This window comes from Diadema antillarum, unplaced genomic scaffold, assembly GCF_040938485.1.
Source record: "Diadema antillarum isolate AM-2024a unplaced genomic scaffold, OU_Dant_1.0 scf00000174, whole genome shotgun sequence".
Lineage (NCBI taxonomy): Eukaryota > Metazoa > Echinodermata > Echinoidea > Diadematoida > Diadematidae > Diadema > Diadema antillarum.
Window position 1 is genome coordinate 264095 of NW_027271063.1, and position 17068 is coordinate 281162.

A 17068-nucleotide genomic window follows, 5' to 3' on the forward strand; every position below is an offset into this window, starting at 1 on the left:
ATATATATATATATATTTATTTATTTATTTATATAAGGAGATGATCACTAAATTCTCCAATAAACCATAACTGCAGACGGTTTAGTCAAGAAACATTTTTATCAAAACTATCGTTCACATTTTGTATATAACTTTAATAATACTGATTCAAAGTTTTACCGAAGTAAATTGTTTCTTTCCCTAACTCACATTTCAGAACTATTTTTGCAGCACTAAAGCTGGGTTTTTGTTTCGCCTGCAAATCGTAAATAATGCCTTTAAAAGACGATAACGGTATCTCTCCTGCTCCATGCTGCTCGTGAAACAACGAGCACGATTGTGTGCTCAGATCTAGTTTGCATTGATTTAAACCTCCGAGTTTCCGTAATGATCCCACGTAAAAGGTCATCTCCAGAGGTCCTTAGAGAAACTGACTGATGTGAAAAGAACCAAACCCTTAAAATGAAAGTGTGTGTGTGTGTGGGGGGGGGGGGGGGGGGCTTTGCAAATCATACTTTCCCTCAGAATAATAAATCGTGAAACCTCTGTAAATATGATCTAGAGGGAAATATTATTTTCGATGAATTTATCTGGACGTAGACAAGTTATTCTCTGTACAAAAGGGGAACGTATTCTCCGGTGACATGGAGTTAATTTTTCATTTCTTTAAAAATCAATCTAAAGTGTATTCCAGTAAGATCTGACACACCATTTTGGCAGATATTATTCTTATGCACAATTTCATGCAAAAGAGAAAAAAAAATGATAAGAGGAGATGCAGGGAAGAACGCATAGGTGAGGGAAACTTGCGTTGCCTTTATAGTGGTACGGTATTAACAAGGGTATATGTGTATACTCCCAAGAGTAAAACCGTTACGACAGTTTTACAGATTGAAGTTGTCTGTTTTCAAATTTGTTTTAATTATCATTTAGTTGCATCTTTATTCCTTTTCTTGATTAGGGGACGGAAGAAGGGAGCGGCGGTGGGATGTAAGCGGTATAGTATTTTGGAATTCTTCATATCATAGCCAGTCAGTGCCAGTTGGGACATATTATACGATACAGCACATTACATAACACCTGGAACGATTCTTGCTTCTCGATTGACCAACTGCTCATCACGTGACATTTGTTAGAGGGTGCGATTGTACGTATCACATTCGAGCCATCGAGTAGTTTGATACAAGCATGATGACGTCATCAGCCACGTACGCTATAAAACGTGCCCTCGTCAGCACTTGTCTTAATTCGTCTTTAAGGGGAATTAATCCCAAATACTAGTATACACGTGGATTGAGTGAATGCTACAATACGGTGTATTAGTGAAAGTGTCAGGAAAATCAGACGATCCGTTATTCTCCAAATTTGGTGACGAGACCGCTGGATTAGAAGACTACTACAGATCATGACATCACATATTAACTACGACATTGTTAAGAAAATTCCACAAAATATCATTTCATTTGAAAAGCACACATTCCCTTGACTTGTTAGTGATATATGTCGAGGGTGATATTTTTCCCCTTGCTTTCTGAAAGAGGTAAGTGTAGTGCTCTTTCATTATGCCAGAAAAGTAAAAAAAGCTGAAATTTCTTTATACATGTATTTTCTTATGACCATGCATAAGATGTCGTGATCCGTAGTAATCTTCTGATCCAGCGGTCTCATCATCAAAAATTCAAAAATTCGTAACTTTTTAATGGATTGTCCGATGTACATTGGTATAGAGATGAATTTAATTGTTTCTTTTTCTTATAATATCATTCGTGCATATACTTTATTGTATTCGTCCTTATCCTTATCAGATGAATGAAAGTAGAATTGACAACTTGTACCACTTTGAATCATGCTTTCTTTTTTTCTTCGATGTAATTAAATAAACTATTGAATTGAATTGATTTGAATTGATTTGAATTGAATTGACCTGAATTTAATTGAATTGAATTTTTCTCAAACTTTCACTGATGACGTATTCTACTAATATTGCTCCATTCACTCTATCAGCACGTATTCATTCTCCTTAACATGACAAATGACTTTTGTCGTGATACACATTCAAGCCTGGATCTGAACCATGACAGTTAGCGCTAACAGTATAAACCATTTACTGTGTTATTGTAATGAATGATCTTTACTTTGGCTCCCTATGTAGGCACTGGGTTCTACGGTTCTAACCCATTCAAAACGTGACGGAAATAAGAGAGACTGCATGAAGGCGTATAGTTTCATAGAAACGGGAGGAAAGAAGATTTACAGACTAAAATTCCCAGTGAAATAACTCTTTCTGGTCCAGAAAATTGCTAATATACTCGATTTTGGTTCTGTTTTCAGCCGCCAAAATTTGATAGCATAGGTAGGAAAAAGATTCCTCTCCAGAAAAAAGAAAAGACAACCTTAAGAAATTTGAGTCTCCCATTCCAAATGACATAATTTGGTTCATTGCGGAGAATACTAATTTGCGACTTTTGGTGGGTAGCACACATCTAGAAATCTATTCACAATGAATTGCGAATTATTCGCCAAAAGAAGTAAACTCATTTTAAAGTAAGCTTTGATACCGACAGTTATAGAACGGAGAAGAGGAAATTTGAGTCTCTCTTTCCAAATGACATAATTTGGCTTATTGCGGAGGAAACTAATTTGCAACCTTTGGTTGGTAGCAGACAACTATCAATGTTTTCACAATGAACTGCGAATTATTCACTTCAAAGAAGTAAACTAATTTTAAAGTAAAATTGATACTAACAGTCATAGAACAATAGTACCAAATTATTGTTGCATCGCAGAATAATGCCATTTGTAATAATCAGAGACACGGAAGGCGGAGAAGCCGAGGATCTCGAAAATTATATCGCATTCTGTTGGGCAACTGAAAACTATGTTGATTATATCATAATATCACATTAATTCGAACATGCAATGTTCTTGTCTTGCAAAAGTGGACACTGACTTTGTCATAACAAAACAGAACACGTACACACTGTCTATAGGGTGCGGTTTTCTGCAGAACAAATCAAAACGTCCACGCGAGGTATGGAGGTAGTGCAAAACATCTAAAATGTACACGTTTTAGAGAATTTTGTGGCTTTTAGATATTGTATTCTCTCTCCCTCCCTCCCTCCCCCCTCTCTCTCATATACACCTTTTCTACTTCGACTTCATATCTTTCAATCTTACGCCTCCAATCAATTTTCCCTATTTTGAATTACCAGCTCATTTCCCGTATATGTTGCCTCGATCGTTCTTTTGGTTTGGTTTTCATTGTCAATATTACACTTTCTTGCTCTATCTTTTGTTCTTGTGGTCTGTGTATTCATCATGTCGGAATTTCGTTGTCAAGATGAAGCTCCGTTGCCTAGCAACAACCGAGAATCCCTATTATCTGTTAGAATTTTCATTAAATCACTTCTCAATATGATTCCCGGCCAATTTCCACCGCATATCGCGAACGCCACCCAGGGCTAATGCATCAAAATTCACGTGACCTTTCGACGGGGTAGACCATAATATTCGGGGGAAAAATGCCACTTAGGAATTTAACTGTCCTGACAACGGCTGAATGTGGTGTTTCCAGCTTCTGCCTCGCTTTATTCTGTACAAATCCTACCTTATACATATACGTGCATATATCACATATATGATATATATATATGTATAATTATGTATATATATATATATATGCATATATATATATATATATATATATATATATATATATATATATGCATATATAATATGATTATGTTGATAATAACAGTAATGGGGAATAATTGTAATAATGGTAGCTTCTTTATTTATCTTATTCATTTTCTTAAAACATATCTATTCGGGATTGCTTAATCAGCATGAGCCATTTTTCATCAAAGCCCTAAGATAAAACATCAAAATTATAAAAAAAAGCAAAATAAATTGTCGTCAGTATACACGAATCAAAGTCAGCTGCAGTAATTGAAATAACAAATCAAATAGACAGTTAACTATCTACAGAATAATATTTTAAGAAAAATGTTAGCACTGCACACCCTCTTCCAGAGTGTTCTGCCATTGTCATTACCCCAGCATAGCCAGGTACCCATTTATGCACCTAGGTCGAGAGGAACATGATGGTGGATAAAAACATCTTGATTGATTGATTGATTGAAAATGGTGTTTTATTGATCAATATCTTTCGCAGCCCGGAGGCTGAATTACAGACATTGTTAACAAATGGCCATGTATACATTGAAAATACTCACAAAATACAGTGTAGCAATGAAAAAAAAAACATAAAACAACAAAGGGTCACTCTTATTCATCTTAATCATTGCACAATTAGATTAACCTATAATACAAAACAAAAACAGATATTACAAATACAATATATTACTGTTCTCAATAATTAAAAAAAAAAAAAAGAGTTTATGTTGATCATATATGCCGGTCATTTGTACTTATACTAATTGATACAAATGTTGTATTGTCATACGGCTCAAATCAGCACATTTTACGCAACAAAAATAATCAGTTTATCAAAGATAATCAAAGATAATCAGATAATCATACGGCTCAAATCAACACATTTTACACAACAAAAATAATCAGTTTGATTACAAAAAAAAAAACACAATCTTCTCTTCGTAACAAACTCCCATATCAGAATACATTCAATCTATACACAGCACATTACATCAAATCAGTCAATAAATGAATAATATATTCGCATTACATGTGCATTGTATATACGAAAATAGCATCTGATAATTGCACATCTCTCCCCCTCGTTCTCCCCCTCTCTTTCTCTCTCTCTCTTTCTTTCTCTCTCTCTCTTCTAACTCTCATTCCACTATTACACACACTCTCACGTATATCTTACAAACAAATATATACTATTGTTTCTATAACCAACACTCTGTATTATATTATTGCACATTTTACACAAAAATTCGATCTCACAAATAAACAACACCAAAAGGCTAAAACGTAACATTTTATATCTTTAACATTATAAAAAAAATTAACCGTTTCTGAGGATAGTAATATAAAAAGATACAATCAAACTTTTTTTCAACTTGTCGTTAAGCCCTTGATCCTGTGATCCACAACCTTTTTTATATTAATGATAAACTTTGTCTTGTCCAAGGACGTATAGGCACTCGGTAGAACCAGGGCTGTTTTTGCTACAACACGCATTTCCCATCGACCCCTGCTTGAGTACTAGTATACTCGGGACTCCGGGGGGGGGGGGGGGGGGGGGGTGTCTCCATGCTTCATGAAGCATTTTGACTGACAAAGTTGGCGGACAAATTTGCTCTCAGCCAATTAGATTCAAGATTTCAGTAGCTTGTAACAGTTTGTCTGAAAAATATCTGACCAAAACGCTTCATGAAATGCCCCCAGGTCTATCCACAATATCCATGTACACATAGTCTATCCATAGGCCTATGTGTGTATGCAGCTATATGATAATTGTATTAGGTATATGTGTGCTTGGTTTTTTTTTTCTTTGCCTAGGCACATTTCTTCTTCGTCATGCATGTTTGTTTTGTAAAATTGCCTTCAACATGCCAAGTAATCGCCGAAGAATCATCGTGCTGTTGATACTCCCATTATTCTTTTCTCTTTAAGTTTTTCAGTGGGCAAAATTTACGATATTCCTAGTATCTCCTTGCACGTGTGACCCATATTTTGCACAGAATTCATGGCAGTTATTACCAGGACCATCTGCTGCCACTCTTGCAACAACAAAAACTGCAATTTAAGTACGTTTGCTAATATCTATTCAAACGGTTTTTTTTTTTCATGCGGTACTTGTAACTGTAACATTAATACGTAAATTATTCCCATATCCGTTAGTAGGAATCAATATAATAGTATAAGGTGTAGAAGCAGAAATTGTATTCGTACTACTGCTGCTGTAATGATGTAGTTGATGTTGTCTTAATTTACTACCATAATCTATTTTGAATGTGTAGGATGCATATTTCTATCAACATTATACGGACTGTGCTGTGTTAAGACGGGGTTCATTGCCATTTTGGTGAATTACATGCGTAGATGTGTCGTTACTCCAACTTTCTGTTCTTCAGGCTCTACTTCCCTATAAATCTTATCCGGAACTGCGATACCTTAGTTTGGCTGAAATTGCAAACCTCTTATAGCCCCAATGTCGAGGCACACGCACTGGGTCCCTTTCCAGGTCGGAGGAACGCGAGGCTCAGCGGTAAACAGAAGTGTGTAAACTAGATGTGAGGAGACAAGCTCGTCATGTCAGGGAGATGCACTTGTTAGGCGCTGTGGAGCATCTTGGAGCGATTTAATAACGTCACCCGAGGCATATCCCCGCGGTCCCGAAAGGCCACCAACCCCGTCACTCACCCGTGAAACCGGCAACTTGATTCCTGATGATGGTCGGTCCGGGAAAACTCCTTGTCCTTGTGAAATCACCCCTATACGCCAGGGTTAATGCCCACTGGTTAGTGGTAAAGATGCTACCTGAAGGTGGTCTGGTACCTCTTTCCTGCTTCACCCCACCCCTCTCCCCCATTATTGTATTACGAAGTTTTAATACTTCGTAATACAACAATGCGATTTATGCGTGCATGAGAAATTAAACTACACGAGAACGTTCTTGTCTGCACATTGCACTAAAAAGCCGTCGCCTGCATTTTGAGAAAATTTAATGTCGCAAATATTCCTGGTTTTACAGTAATTTCCATTCCACCAGTTGTGAGCTAATCAATACGGATCGTATATCAGCGACCAAAAACATAATTTGAATTACATTTTGGGTACAAACCAGTGGGAGAATTAGGAGGAAATGATGTAAATTTGAGAATCTTATAAACCTCTTATACACCGTTTTTAGATTGCCTTCGACCTCCATTTACCAATTTTTGCTGAATTTCATTTTTTTTTTGGTTAATAAAATTGAAGTCAGTATTGAAAAGGTAGCCTACATCGTTCACATTAGTCAGGGCCTACTAACTTGGCAAAATGTTCTTTTTTCTTGAAGTTACAGGAATATGATACGTAGTTGCTGAACCCATATTGAAAGAAATCTAGATATTGTGTACACATATTATAATCACTTTTTTCCCTCAGAAAGTTTCTAGGCCTATTATTTAAACTAATGAAAAACATTTTTGACGATGTACATTGTAACAAATTGACTGTTTCGGTAGGAAATAATAGATGTGAAACAGTTACAAATTTATCAAAACTTGCTTCTCTTGTGTTTGATAATAAAAACATTTCGATTATTCAGCTTATTTACTGGTATACTCTTTTAAGTCATTAATAGCAACTTCAAAATTGATTTGAACATTCCTTATGCAATGACCATAATAATAAATCAAAGAACGGATCAGAATATTTATGTTTCATCCATATCTCTTTCTGCCTAGCTAGCTTTACCTTTAAGATGTCATTGATGCACAGTGAGCTCGGTCTCACAACCGTCACCCTTCCGCAGTCATTTCATTCATCATGTTTTATTCATTCGTCAACAATGTCTAATCATTTATATATCAGCAATCTTTGCATAAACGAGATTTGATCCCTTCGTTGGGAAGAGATAGGAGATACGCATGATGATAAGGGGATGATTGACAGTGTATTAACCAAGATCGAAACAAAAATAAATTGTTATCAACATTTAACCCTGAACCATAGAGCGAAGATGGTGTGTGATCCAGAAGTCGTTATGTTATAAAGCAATCTATGTCACATTTGTTACATTATGTGTGCAATATATGTATAGGGGCAATAGAGCTTGAATCAACCATGATAAAGAATAAAGTATCTTTTTTAATCTTTGATCCTATTACATTTGCGCAGCCAAGATGGTGTATGATCAAGACGTATTTTTGTTTTATTGAATGATACGTTTAAAATAGTCTACGTGTTTGTGTCCAGGGAGGTGGGTATCACCTAACTAATGTGTCCAAAATATGGGAAACATAGGGCAAGCATATGGATTACGCTTGCAATCATCTGGTTGTCAGAAGCTCGGTGTGAAAAAACAAAAACAAAAAGAGAGACCAGCAGTGATGATATTCGCCTCCATGATGCATATATACATAGTATTCCTTTCGGACCAACTCCGTCCCCACCACCATCCCTCCCATCTACCACCCCCACCTCCCCCTACCCCCCCCCCCCCCGCCCCCCCGCCCGTCATCTCGCTTCTAAGCTAAAGCAGCAGCCTCTGTGGTCATACTGGTACCATTACGCTTTCAGTCTGACACCACTTTGGCATTCATCAAGCGTGTTCTCCCTACTCTCGGACGGCATAATGGCCTACTTGTCTGTAAACCCTGGGGGAATCCCAAGTTTATGGCGAGGATTTTTGACCTCGTTCACTCACATCTTCTCCGACATTTTTTTTTTCAATCCGACACAGTCCCCTGGGCAGTGGCTTGAACATAAACTTTCGGCAAGAAAGTCGAGGGACAATCGAGCTTTTCATGTCTCCCTTTGATATTCCTTGAAGAGATGTCTTTACGTGGTAGTCACCACTCGTCCAAAGAATATAAGTAGACTTCTTTTATTAAACTCCTGGGCTCACTAATCCGTCCGACATGTTTTAGGATCACGCGCCTTCGGGGTCACGTGAGAGTGTAAAAATCGATCACCGGCAGCCTGTCAGTGATCACAGTAATGCAGACACACGTGTTAGCGTGGAAACTGGAGAATAAGAGGAGGAGGAGGAGAGAAGTTATCGACCCTTCACTCTCACGTGGTATTTATGTATGTGACATACATATATGTTAACTTATCTCCCATCTCTCTCTCTCTCTGTAATGTATCATATATATGTATATAATATATATATATATATATATATATATATATATATATATATATATGCACGGTATATAGATAGATAAAGCTAGTGTGTGTACATTGCTAGCATTCGATATGTTTTATGTTTTAAGGGAGATTAGATCTTTACATCATTATTTTGACTGTACTATTCTATGTGCATTTTTTTTCTGTATTCGCACGACATGTGTGTACACATACATTCCAGTAATTGCTTACCTTCGCGAGGACGTTTGCTTTTTTCATTATTTTTTTATGTTTATTTGATCACAAGATATCAGATGGCAGCAATTGAAAATACAACACCTTGTACACTTGGGCATTGTCGGAAGAATTCACTTTTGTTTCATTTATGAAATTTTCATCATCACAGAAAGAAGAAAACAAAATGGAGCCCAATCGTTGGTGTGACCATCTCCTTCTCATGGTTTTCACCTGGATATTACACGCGTCAGAGGTGACAGCAATCGTAGGCTCCTGCCCAGACCGTTGCTACTGTTTCGACGTGTCGCACGACACACCGCCGCCAAATGCACTGCTTCTCGACTACATACAAACAAACGGCTGGACGAACGGTAGCAAGGCTGTTGCGTGCTGGGGTCGCCCTAATGTTCCAGACGAAATTTCATCCGGTACGTACATAGCGAAGAATGCACCCGCTGCAAGCAGGACGTAAATGCAGTAGCCCTTAATTACAAATCAAATTAAGAGATGTCCGCCAAATGTAGGTTCATTGCATTTGGTAGAAAACAAATTTAATAGTTTTCTCATGTCCATGTCGGCACTTGTCATTTATTTGTAAGTTATTTTTAGCTGTGCGCAAATCGAGACTGTGTTATGGATTCGCTTGTTGTGCATTTCTATTTTCATTATATTACTTCATATTCATACGGCGCTTCTATCTCTTCCTCAGGACAGGAAAACTGTTGACTTATCAAGAAAACACAAAAACAACAGAATACCTGCATACACTACAAAAATAGCGTTCTAACGGGCAAATGCTATCATTACTGTGGTGAAATTCTACTTCAAATGGTAAATGATTTATCTATAGATAAGGAACGGGGAAAATATTTGTAACATTTAGGAATATTTTATGAGGGACAGAATGAAAACAAAGCGCCATGTACAAGCTGGAAAATGTGTGAAACCATGCTGATGATTAATTTGTGACTACAAACAACTCTTCCTGCAAAAATAGAATGAAAGTGGAGTACATAGCTCCTTAACTTGCATTACTAGCTTTCTGAGGACCATTATCTCAAACTAAAATAAAAAACACAATAATAGTAATGATAGTTATAATAATAATAATTATAATAATGGTATTGATAATAATAATAATGAAGTAATATGATAATAAAAACAATAATGACAATGCTGATGAATATAATAACACATTATTATTTTCATTTATATAATTCTTTCATTTTCATCATTATCATCATCATCATCATCATAAATCTTGAGCCTTAATTGCCTACGCTGCACATTGCTCCCCTCTTCGATTTAATTTCAATTTCAAATCATTTTCATATTTCTCGGTGAAAAAAAGATACATCAAATATAACAAAATAATATCCAGTTAGGAAGCATCGCAAACATAGAAAACATAGGGGTCAATCTATGAAAGTCGGAATCTGAGAATGAATGCTAAAGAATGATGGTGAAGCACACTTGTTTAGCGTAGGTCCCAGACTTAAAATCGAGTGTTAAGATTAACATGAGGAGCACGGGTACAACAAATGACCAAAACATAGAGAGAGAGAAAAAAAAAACCCGAATATAAAGATACCCGGGATATATATAGCAATAACTTCTCATATGCAGGTTTGGGGCTCGAATAAGCCACATGCTGCAAGTGGATGAGCAGTTGTTACTATGGCAATATCAACAATATGATACAGTGCATGATGATAATGATACTGAATATTTTCCTATGAACATGTGCAGAAAAACATGGGAAGATCATGCGTGGAAAATTTGTACATATAAATGCCTAAATTGTAATCAAACAAATCAATCAATTTCAAAATTTCATTCTCATAAAAAAAAAAATTGTATGAGATAAATATTCGGCGTTATCAACTGTTCTAATAGCGCGTTTTTGAAGAAGGAAACTTGAATCAAGCAAATTTGTTGACGAGTTACCCCTTGCTAGAATTCCATAGTTGAGTTTTGGTGAAATCATTGTTGAGTATAATAATTTTGTAATAATATTATATTGGTTGGAAAATAATCTTTTAGCTTGTTTAGAATTCCTGTGTTTTTGGACAAAAGTTTACTTAAATAGCTATTGTGAGTTTTCCAGATTAGGTCGCTATCAATATAAAGTCCGAGAATCTTAATTGGTACTGTTGACCTGGTTTAGATTTATACCATTAATCTTTGTCTGTCTTTCCTGTCTTTACCTCCTCTCTCCGCCCCAGCTTTCCCCTCCTCCCTCTTCCTCCCTCTTCCCCCCCCCCCCTGTTGGCGACACGGACATACATACATACATACACTCACACACACACACACACATATAAAGATATGCATGGTACAGACATTTTTGTGTGTATTCATATCACTGCCTCTGTGATTAATGAAGTGAAAATGTCTTTTTCAACTGACATGTAGATACAAACTATCTGCTGCTCATTGGGAGTGAGAAGCCGAAGAGACGCCACCGCCAGGTTCCCTATCACGTCTCAACCACTAGAGGGCGTAGAAGAACTTCGATGTTCAGACACTTTCAGCTGTACGCCTTCCCCAGTGTGGTCGACATTCGGAGGAACATCCGTTTTCTCCCCGAAGCCGCCTTCCGACATCTCCGGAACATCATCCACATCGATCTCCATGGCAACAAGATCAAAGACCTGCCGCCCAACACCTTCAGCGGGTTGTCGGATCTCGAGATATTGGATCTCACCGAAAATCGTTTAAAATTTCTTCATCCACGCCTGTTTCAAGATGCCTTCAAATTACGAAAACTGCGATTTTCCGGTAACTTCTTGCGCTCTCTGCCAGAGGCGTTGCTGCAGAGCAATCAAATGATTGAACATTTGGACGCGAGCGATAATCTCCTGAGCAGCATCGACGAGGATGCCTTCCAGACTCTCAGGAACGTCAAGTTCTTGAATCTTTCCCACAACCGCATCAACGAAAACAGCCCGATGATTTTCACAGGTTTGCTACAAATGTCAGAATTGTACTTGCAAATGAACAAATTGACGAGCATCGACGCTCCTCTATTTCTTAGCAACACACACATAAAAATCCTCGACTTGAGTCATAATCGCATCAAGGTCATATCACGCAATGCCTTCCAGAACCAGCGTCACATGCAAGTGCTCGATCTCTCTGGTAACCACCTGCAGGTCCTGGACACGGACGCCTTTCGGGGTGCCCACGCCCTGCGCACACTTGATCTCTCCGGGAATCGTTTGAAGCAGTTCAGCGGGAACTCCCTGTCGGGACTGCATAATCTGTCACGACTGGATATGAACGAGAATCGGTTGAATAATATCACGCAGGCAACGTTTGGCAATATTCCCGGTTTGACGCACCTGACCCTCGCGGGAAACAACATCTCCACCATTGCAGCCGGCTCCTTCGTCGGATTGGACAACGTCGACTTTCTTGACTTGTCGCGGAACGCCATTCAACATCTGTCGGTGCGGACTTTCCAGGGAATGAATAGTCTTATGGAGCTCCATTTAGCTAACAACCGCCTCCGAGCTGTTGAACCGGAAGCTTTCAAAACGACCACCTTCTCTTTCCTGTCACGGCTCCTCCTCCTTGACTTACAAAACAACGACCTCATGGAGCTTCAGAGACACCTCTTTCGAGGAACACCAAGTCTTCGAGTACTCATTGTATCGAAAAACAAGATCGATCGCATCGTTCCCGAAGCTTTCAGCAGCTCCACTCGGCTTCACTTTCTCAGGCTTAATGACAATCGCTTGGAAACCCTCCAGGATGGAATCTTCCGGCATCTTAAATCCTTGGATACGTTGGATATCAGTAACAACAGTCTTCGAGAAATATCGGACGATGCTTTCAGAGGTCTCGGCGAGCTGAATAATCTCTTCCTGGCTCACAACAAGTTGACTAATAGCAATATGGACTGGCTCCACTCGCTCTCTGCGATCAAAACTCTGAACCTTGACAACAATCAGTTTACCGCTCTGGAGTCCGAAAACTTCGAGACCGCGTCCACTCTGCGATACCTCCACCTCTCGAACAACAATATCACGAACATTTCTATCGAGGAGGATTCGCGCCTCTACCTCTACAACCTCACCCTTGCCAACAACCGCCTCACCAGCGCTGGAGGTTTCCAAGCACACATCTTGCCCGGTAGAGCCCTAGACCTCTCGAGGAATCCGTGGCATTGTGGATGCACGTCTGTGTCAGACGTATCCAATCTCATTCGTAACCAGGGCGTCCGTCTTAGCAGCGAGGATCAAATGCGATGCAACACACCCAGTGTTCTCCTAAACAGAAAGGTGAGGTTTCTAGTCCACATTTGAAGAGTTTGATTTCAAAACGGATTACGCGCCATGTTTAATCATCTTGAACTTAATTAGTCATCAGATAAAGCAAAACAAAACCTTTCCAGTGATACCCTTTTTGTTACATATCAAGGAATATTCTAGAAGTTATTATAAAACATCGCATATTTTCTCATGGTTTTCGGGTTTGTTAAAAGTTTTGATCCAAAATATCTCAAATTAAAAAGAATGGAAGTTAACTCGTTTTGCGATTAATGTCTTGGTTTTGTCGGCGTGAAAAGTGACAAGTAAGGGAAGTGAGAAAAATGACATCCATGGTCTGGGTGAACATAAACATTAATCCTATCATGAGCAAGAGATGGAATGCAATTGATAAAGACAAATCCTGTTATAGAATGTGCCATCAAACGTATACTGATTTTTCCCTCTTGGGACAAGTAGTGTTGGAATGAAGCCCAAATATATATTTGCATTGAGTGAATACAACAATATTAGTAGAACACATCAGTGAGAAACAGACGAAAGTCAGACGATCCGTTCCAAGTTATGCATTTTTAAAGTTTTAGGGCAGCCATCGCTGGATGAGAACGCTACCCATGTACTACAGTTCGTGACGCAATGAGTAGAAAACCGTATAAAAAAAATTGTAATGAGAATCCCCACCCCCATCAAAAGATGTGATTTTTAATGAAGGCTTCTCATTCTTCGACTAGTTACGGACAACATCGTAAGGGAAAATAATTTTCCCTGCTTTCCGAAGGGAGTACGTCAGGTGAAAGTGCTCTTTCATTGTGCCAAAAGAGGGAAAATGTGTTGAATTTTCCCTTAACTCCCTTATTAATTTCCCTTATATAGTTTTTCCGTCCATTACGTTCAAAAGTGTTGTAGCCTTCTAATCTAGCGATCAGGATGGCTGCACCGCTACTTTAAAATTTCATAGCTTTTTAATTTCTCTCAAACTATTTCCTAAAACTTTTACTGCGATGTTTTACAAATGTTGCTACATTCATTCAATCCACATGTGCATTTGGGTTTCATTTCTGTAAGGACTGCGGTATGGATTGAAGAGTTAACGTTCACCAGGACCATGTGATGTTTCTCGGAGAACAATAATAATTATCACAATTGTGTCTGTGTATGTCCGTTTTGTCCATTCGGTGTTTGCGAGCCCAGTTGAATGTGTTTTTCTTTGTATGTTTGTTTTCATTCGCCAGGTGGTGGAGCTCGCTCGTTCTGATTACGCATGCGCGGGAGATGACGTTTTGGACGCTCCATCATTGCCACACACGACTCCTACCCCGATGACCCCTCCATTGCCGGTCATAGCCAGGCCGAAAATATTTCACAGGTTGGAGAAGTGAACGTTGAGGGCAGCAATTTGAACTGAATGTTGTTTCAAATGAATCCAAACCCTGCAACAGCTCGCAATGTTAAAATAACAATTAAAACATGACACCAAATGAAATGAGCTAATAGATACCTAATAGACGAGCAATAAATGGATGGATGACAGAATAAATGAAAGAATGAATGTCTGAAACATTTGTATAGATGAATAGATATACCAAACAGTATCCACTAAAGAGGTGAAACTAAGCCCATTTCTTGTTCCCTCCTGAAGTAAAACAAGCTTTAGGTATTTCAGAACCCCAATTTCCTTCCCTTCTGAGGTACCTACATACAAACAGAGTATTTCGCAGAATATGTAATTGTGTCTGTATAATCATGTCTCATCTTGTCATTGATCGTAGACATGAACTTAATTTGAATCTGCTTCTTGTGTATCATTCGAATGCATTTCCAATTTCACTCATTACTTTGTAAACTTTAATTCATAATTTTAAACTTCATTGAAATTATTGTATCCCTGTGACAAAGGTTCGATGACATTTTCATATCGATTTCATAAACACAAAACTGAAGGCTGAATTTGATATGTTCGTTTCTCTTCCAGGACCATGCGATGGTCATGGGTAGCCGTTCTCTGGGACTCGACCACCAATAGTCCGATATGTAACGGCGCCCTTGTATCGTCAAGCTTCGTTCTCGCGCCCTACAAGTGTCTTCGCCGGGTCGCCAACCTAGGGACGTATCTCCGGCTCCTGTCCCGCTGTCGGGACCCTCTGGACGACAGCTGCGGAGACGCGGGCTGGGACGGCGCCCAGAAACCTGGAAGTGAAGATGGGCTACCAGCAACGCAACCTGAAGGACTTTCAGCTGGAGGCGGAGACGTACAGAGTCCGGCGCATCCTGAAGGTCTCACACGGGGAGGCGGCAGCTGCTGGCGGCGACGCTGCGGTCATACTGCTTCAGCTGATGCCGCACGTTGACCTAGCCGGTCCGGCGTCGGTGATACCGATTTTGGGAGGGGAATTCCCGTCTGATTACCCGGAAGGGAAGCGGGTCCTCGCGTCCGGTTGGTGGACCATCAAGAGGTCAACTACGGAAGTGGAAGGGCGACAGAAGCGACGCCACTACAGGATTTCAACAGTGGAATGTGGTTCGCAGAACGACATATACCGACCTTTCCTGTGCGGTGACCTGGAACAGGATTTGGGGGACTTTGCTTCGTGGGACCCAACGGGTGCTCCCGTCGCTATAAGGGTACACGACGAGTGGAAACTCATAGGACTCTTGTTGGACCACGAAGGAAACGTTGGTAGGATCAAGGACGTGAGATCTGATAGAGAAGACATCTATCGGATTCTTGAAGAAGAGACGGTTCCTGAACCAATAACCCATCCTTACTAATCTTGGTTCCCAAGCAGAGTACCTTAGGAGTAATTTTGTATTACCTTTAATATTGCTATCAACTTGTACTGGTGTCTTATTTATTCATGCGCTATCTGCAGCATGGTAAGTGTAACGTCTTATAATCACCAAAAAAAAAGGAGAAAATGGACAATAAAACCCAAATAGTATTTCTTGTGATAGAGACATTCTTGTGATTAGGTCTAGTGGCCCATAAAGCTATATCTTAGCTTGTGGGATGATGTAAAGAACTGTCTATCGCATTTTGTGTTCTGAGTTAGTCCCCTCAAAACCTACAGAATTAACCGTTCCCTATAGACACCCCATGTGTGACCGTGCATTACAAAGCCAAAAAGAAGTCGCCAGACATGGATTTTTAGCTGAGGGTAGATTCTGAAAGAGCAGACTTTACGCTTTAAAATGACGTATAACTTCAAGTAAATGGACAATCCTACCACCTACCTAATCTAATACTGGAAAGAATGCATACACTCTGGAAAAGTATACTGAGAAAAGACGCTCCAAAGTATAGCGTCTACTCAAGCGCTTAATCTACGAATCTCTGCTAGCTGTGCAATGAATGGGACAAAAAGCACGGTGTAAAACTCCTTTGCAACAACAATGAAGGGGTTATCAGATTAAGCTAAAATGCAAGCTCTATTAGCACATTTTATCCATTACTAATACCGAACTTTCAAAGCAGTAGCATCATCTTTTCAAAAGTTATCAGGAGTTGAATGTGAAGAATATGTAAAGAGTTTTTAAGAAATGAAAAGGGACCCATGTAAAAAAAAAAAATTGTTCCAGAAGAAACGGCTAAAAACACAATTTCCCATTCGTTTTATGATCCCAAGCTTTGGAATAATGTAGAAGAAAAAAAAATCCTCTTTCAGAAAATATGAAGAACTAAAGATTGACTAAGTTGACCCTCTTCACTTATTTTGAGTCCTCATGTAAAACAAACAAACAAACAAAAACAATACAAAGACAGGGCTCGCGACTTTTGGTTGATTTTGTGATGCACGGTCATATTTTTCAAC

The 17068-nt window shown here is 39.0% G+C and overlaps 1 pseudogene; it reads left to right on the plus strand.

The window, feature by feature from the left end:
* The window catches only part of LOC139722856 (uncharacterized), a 42106-nt pseudogene extending 25939 nt beyond the window's left edge, over window positions 1-16167 (plus strand).
* Window positions 16168-17068: the final 901 nt, after the last annotated feature.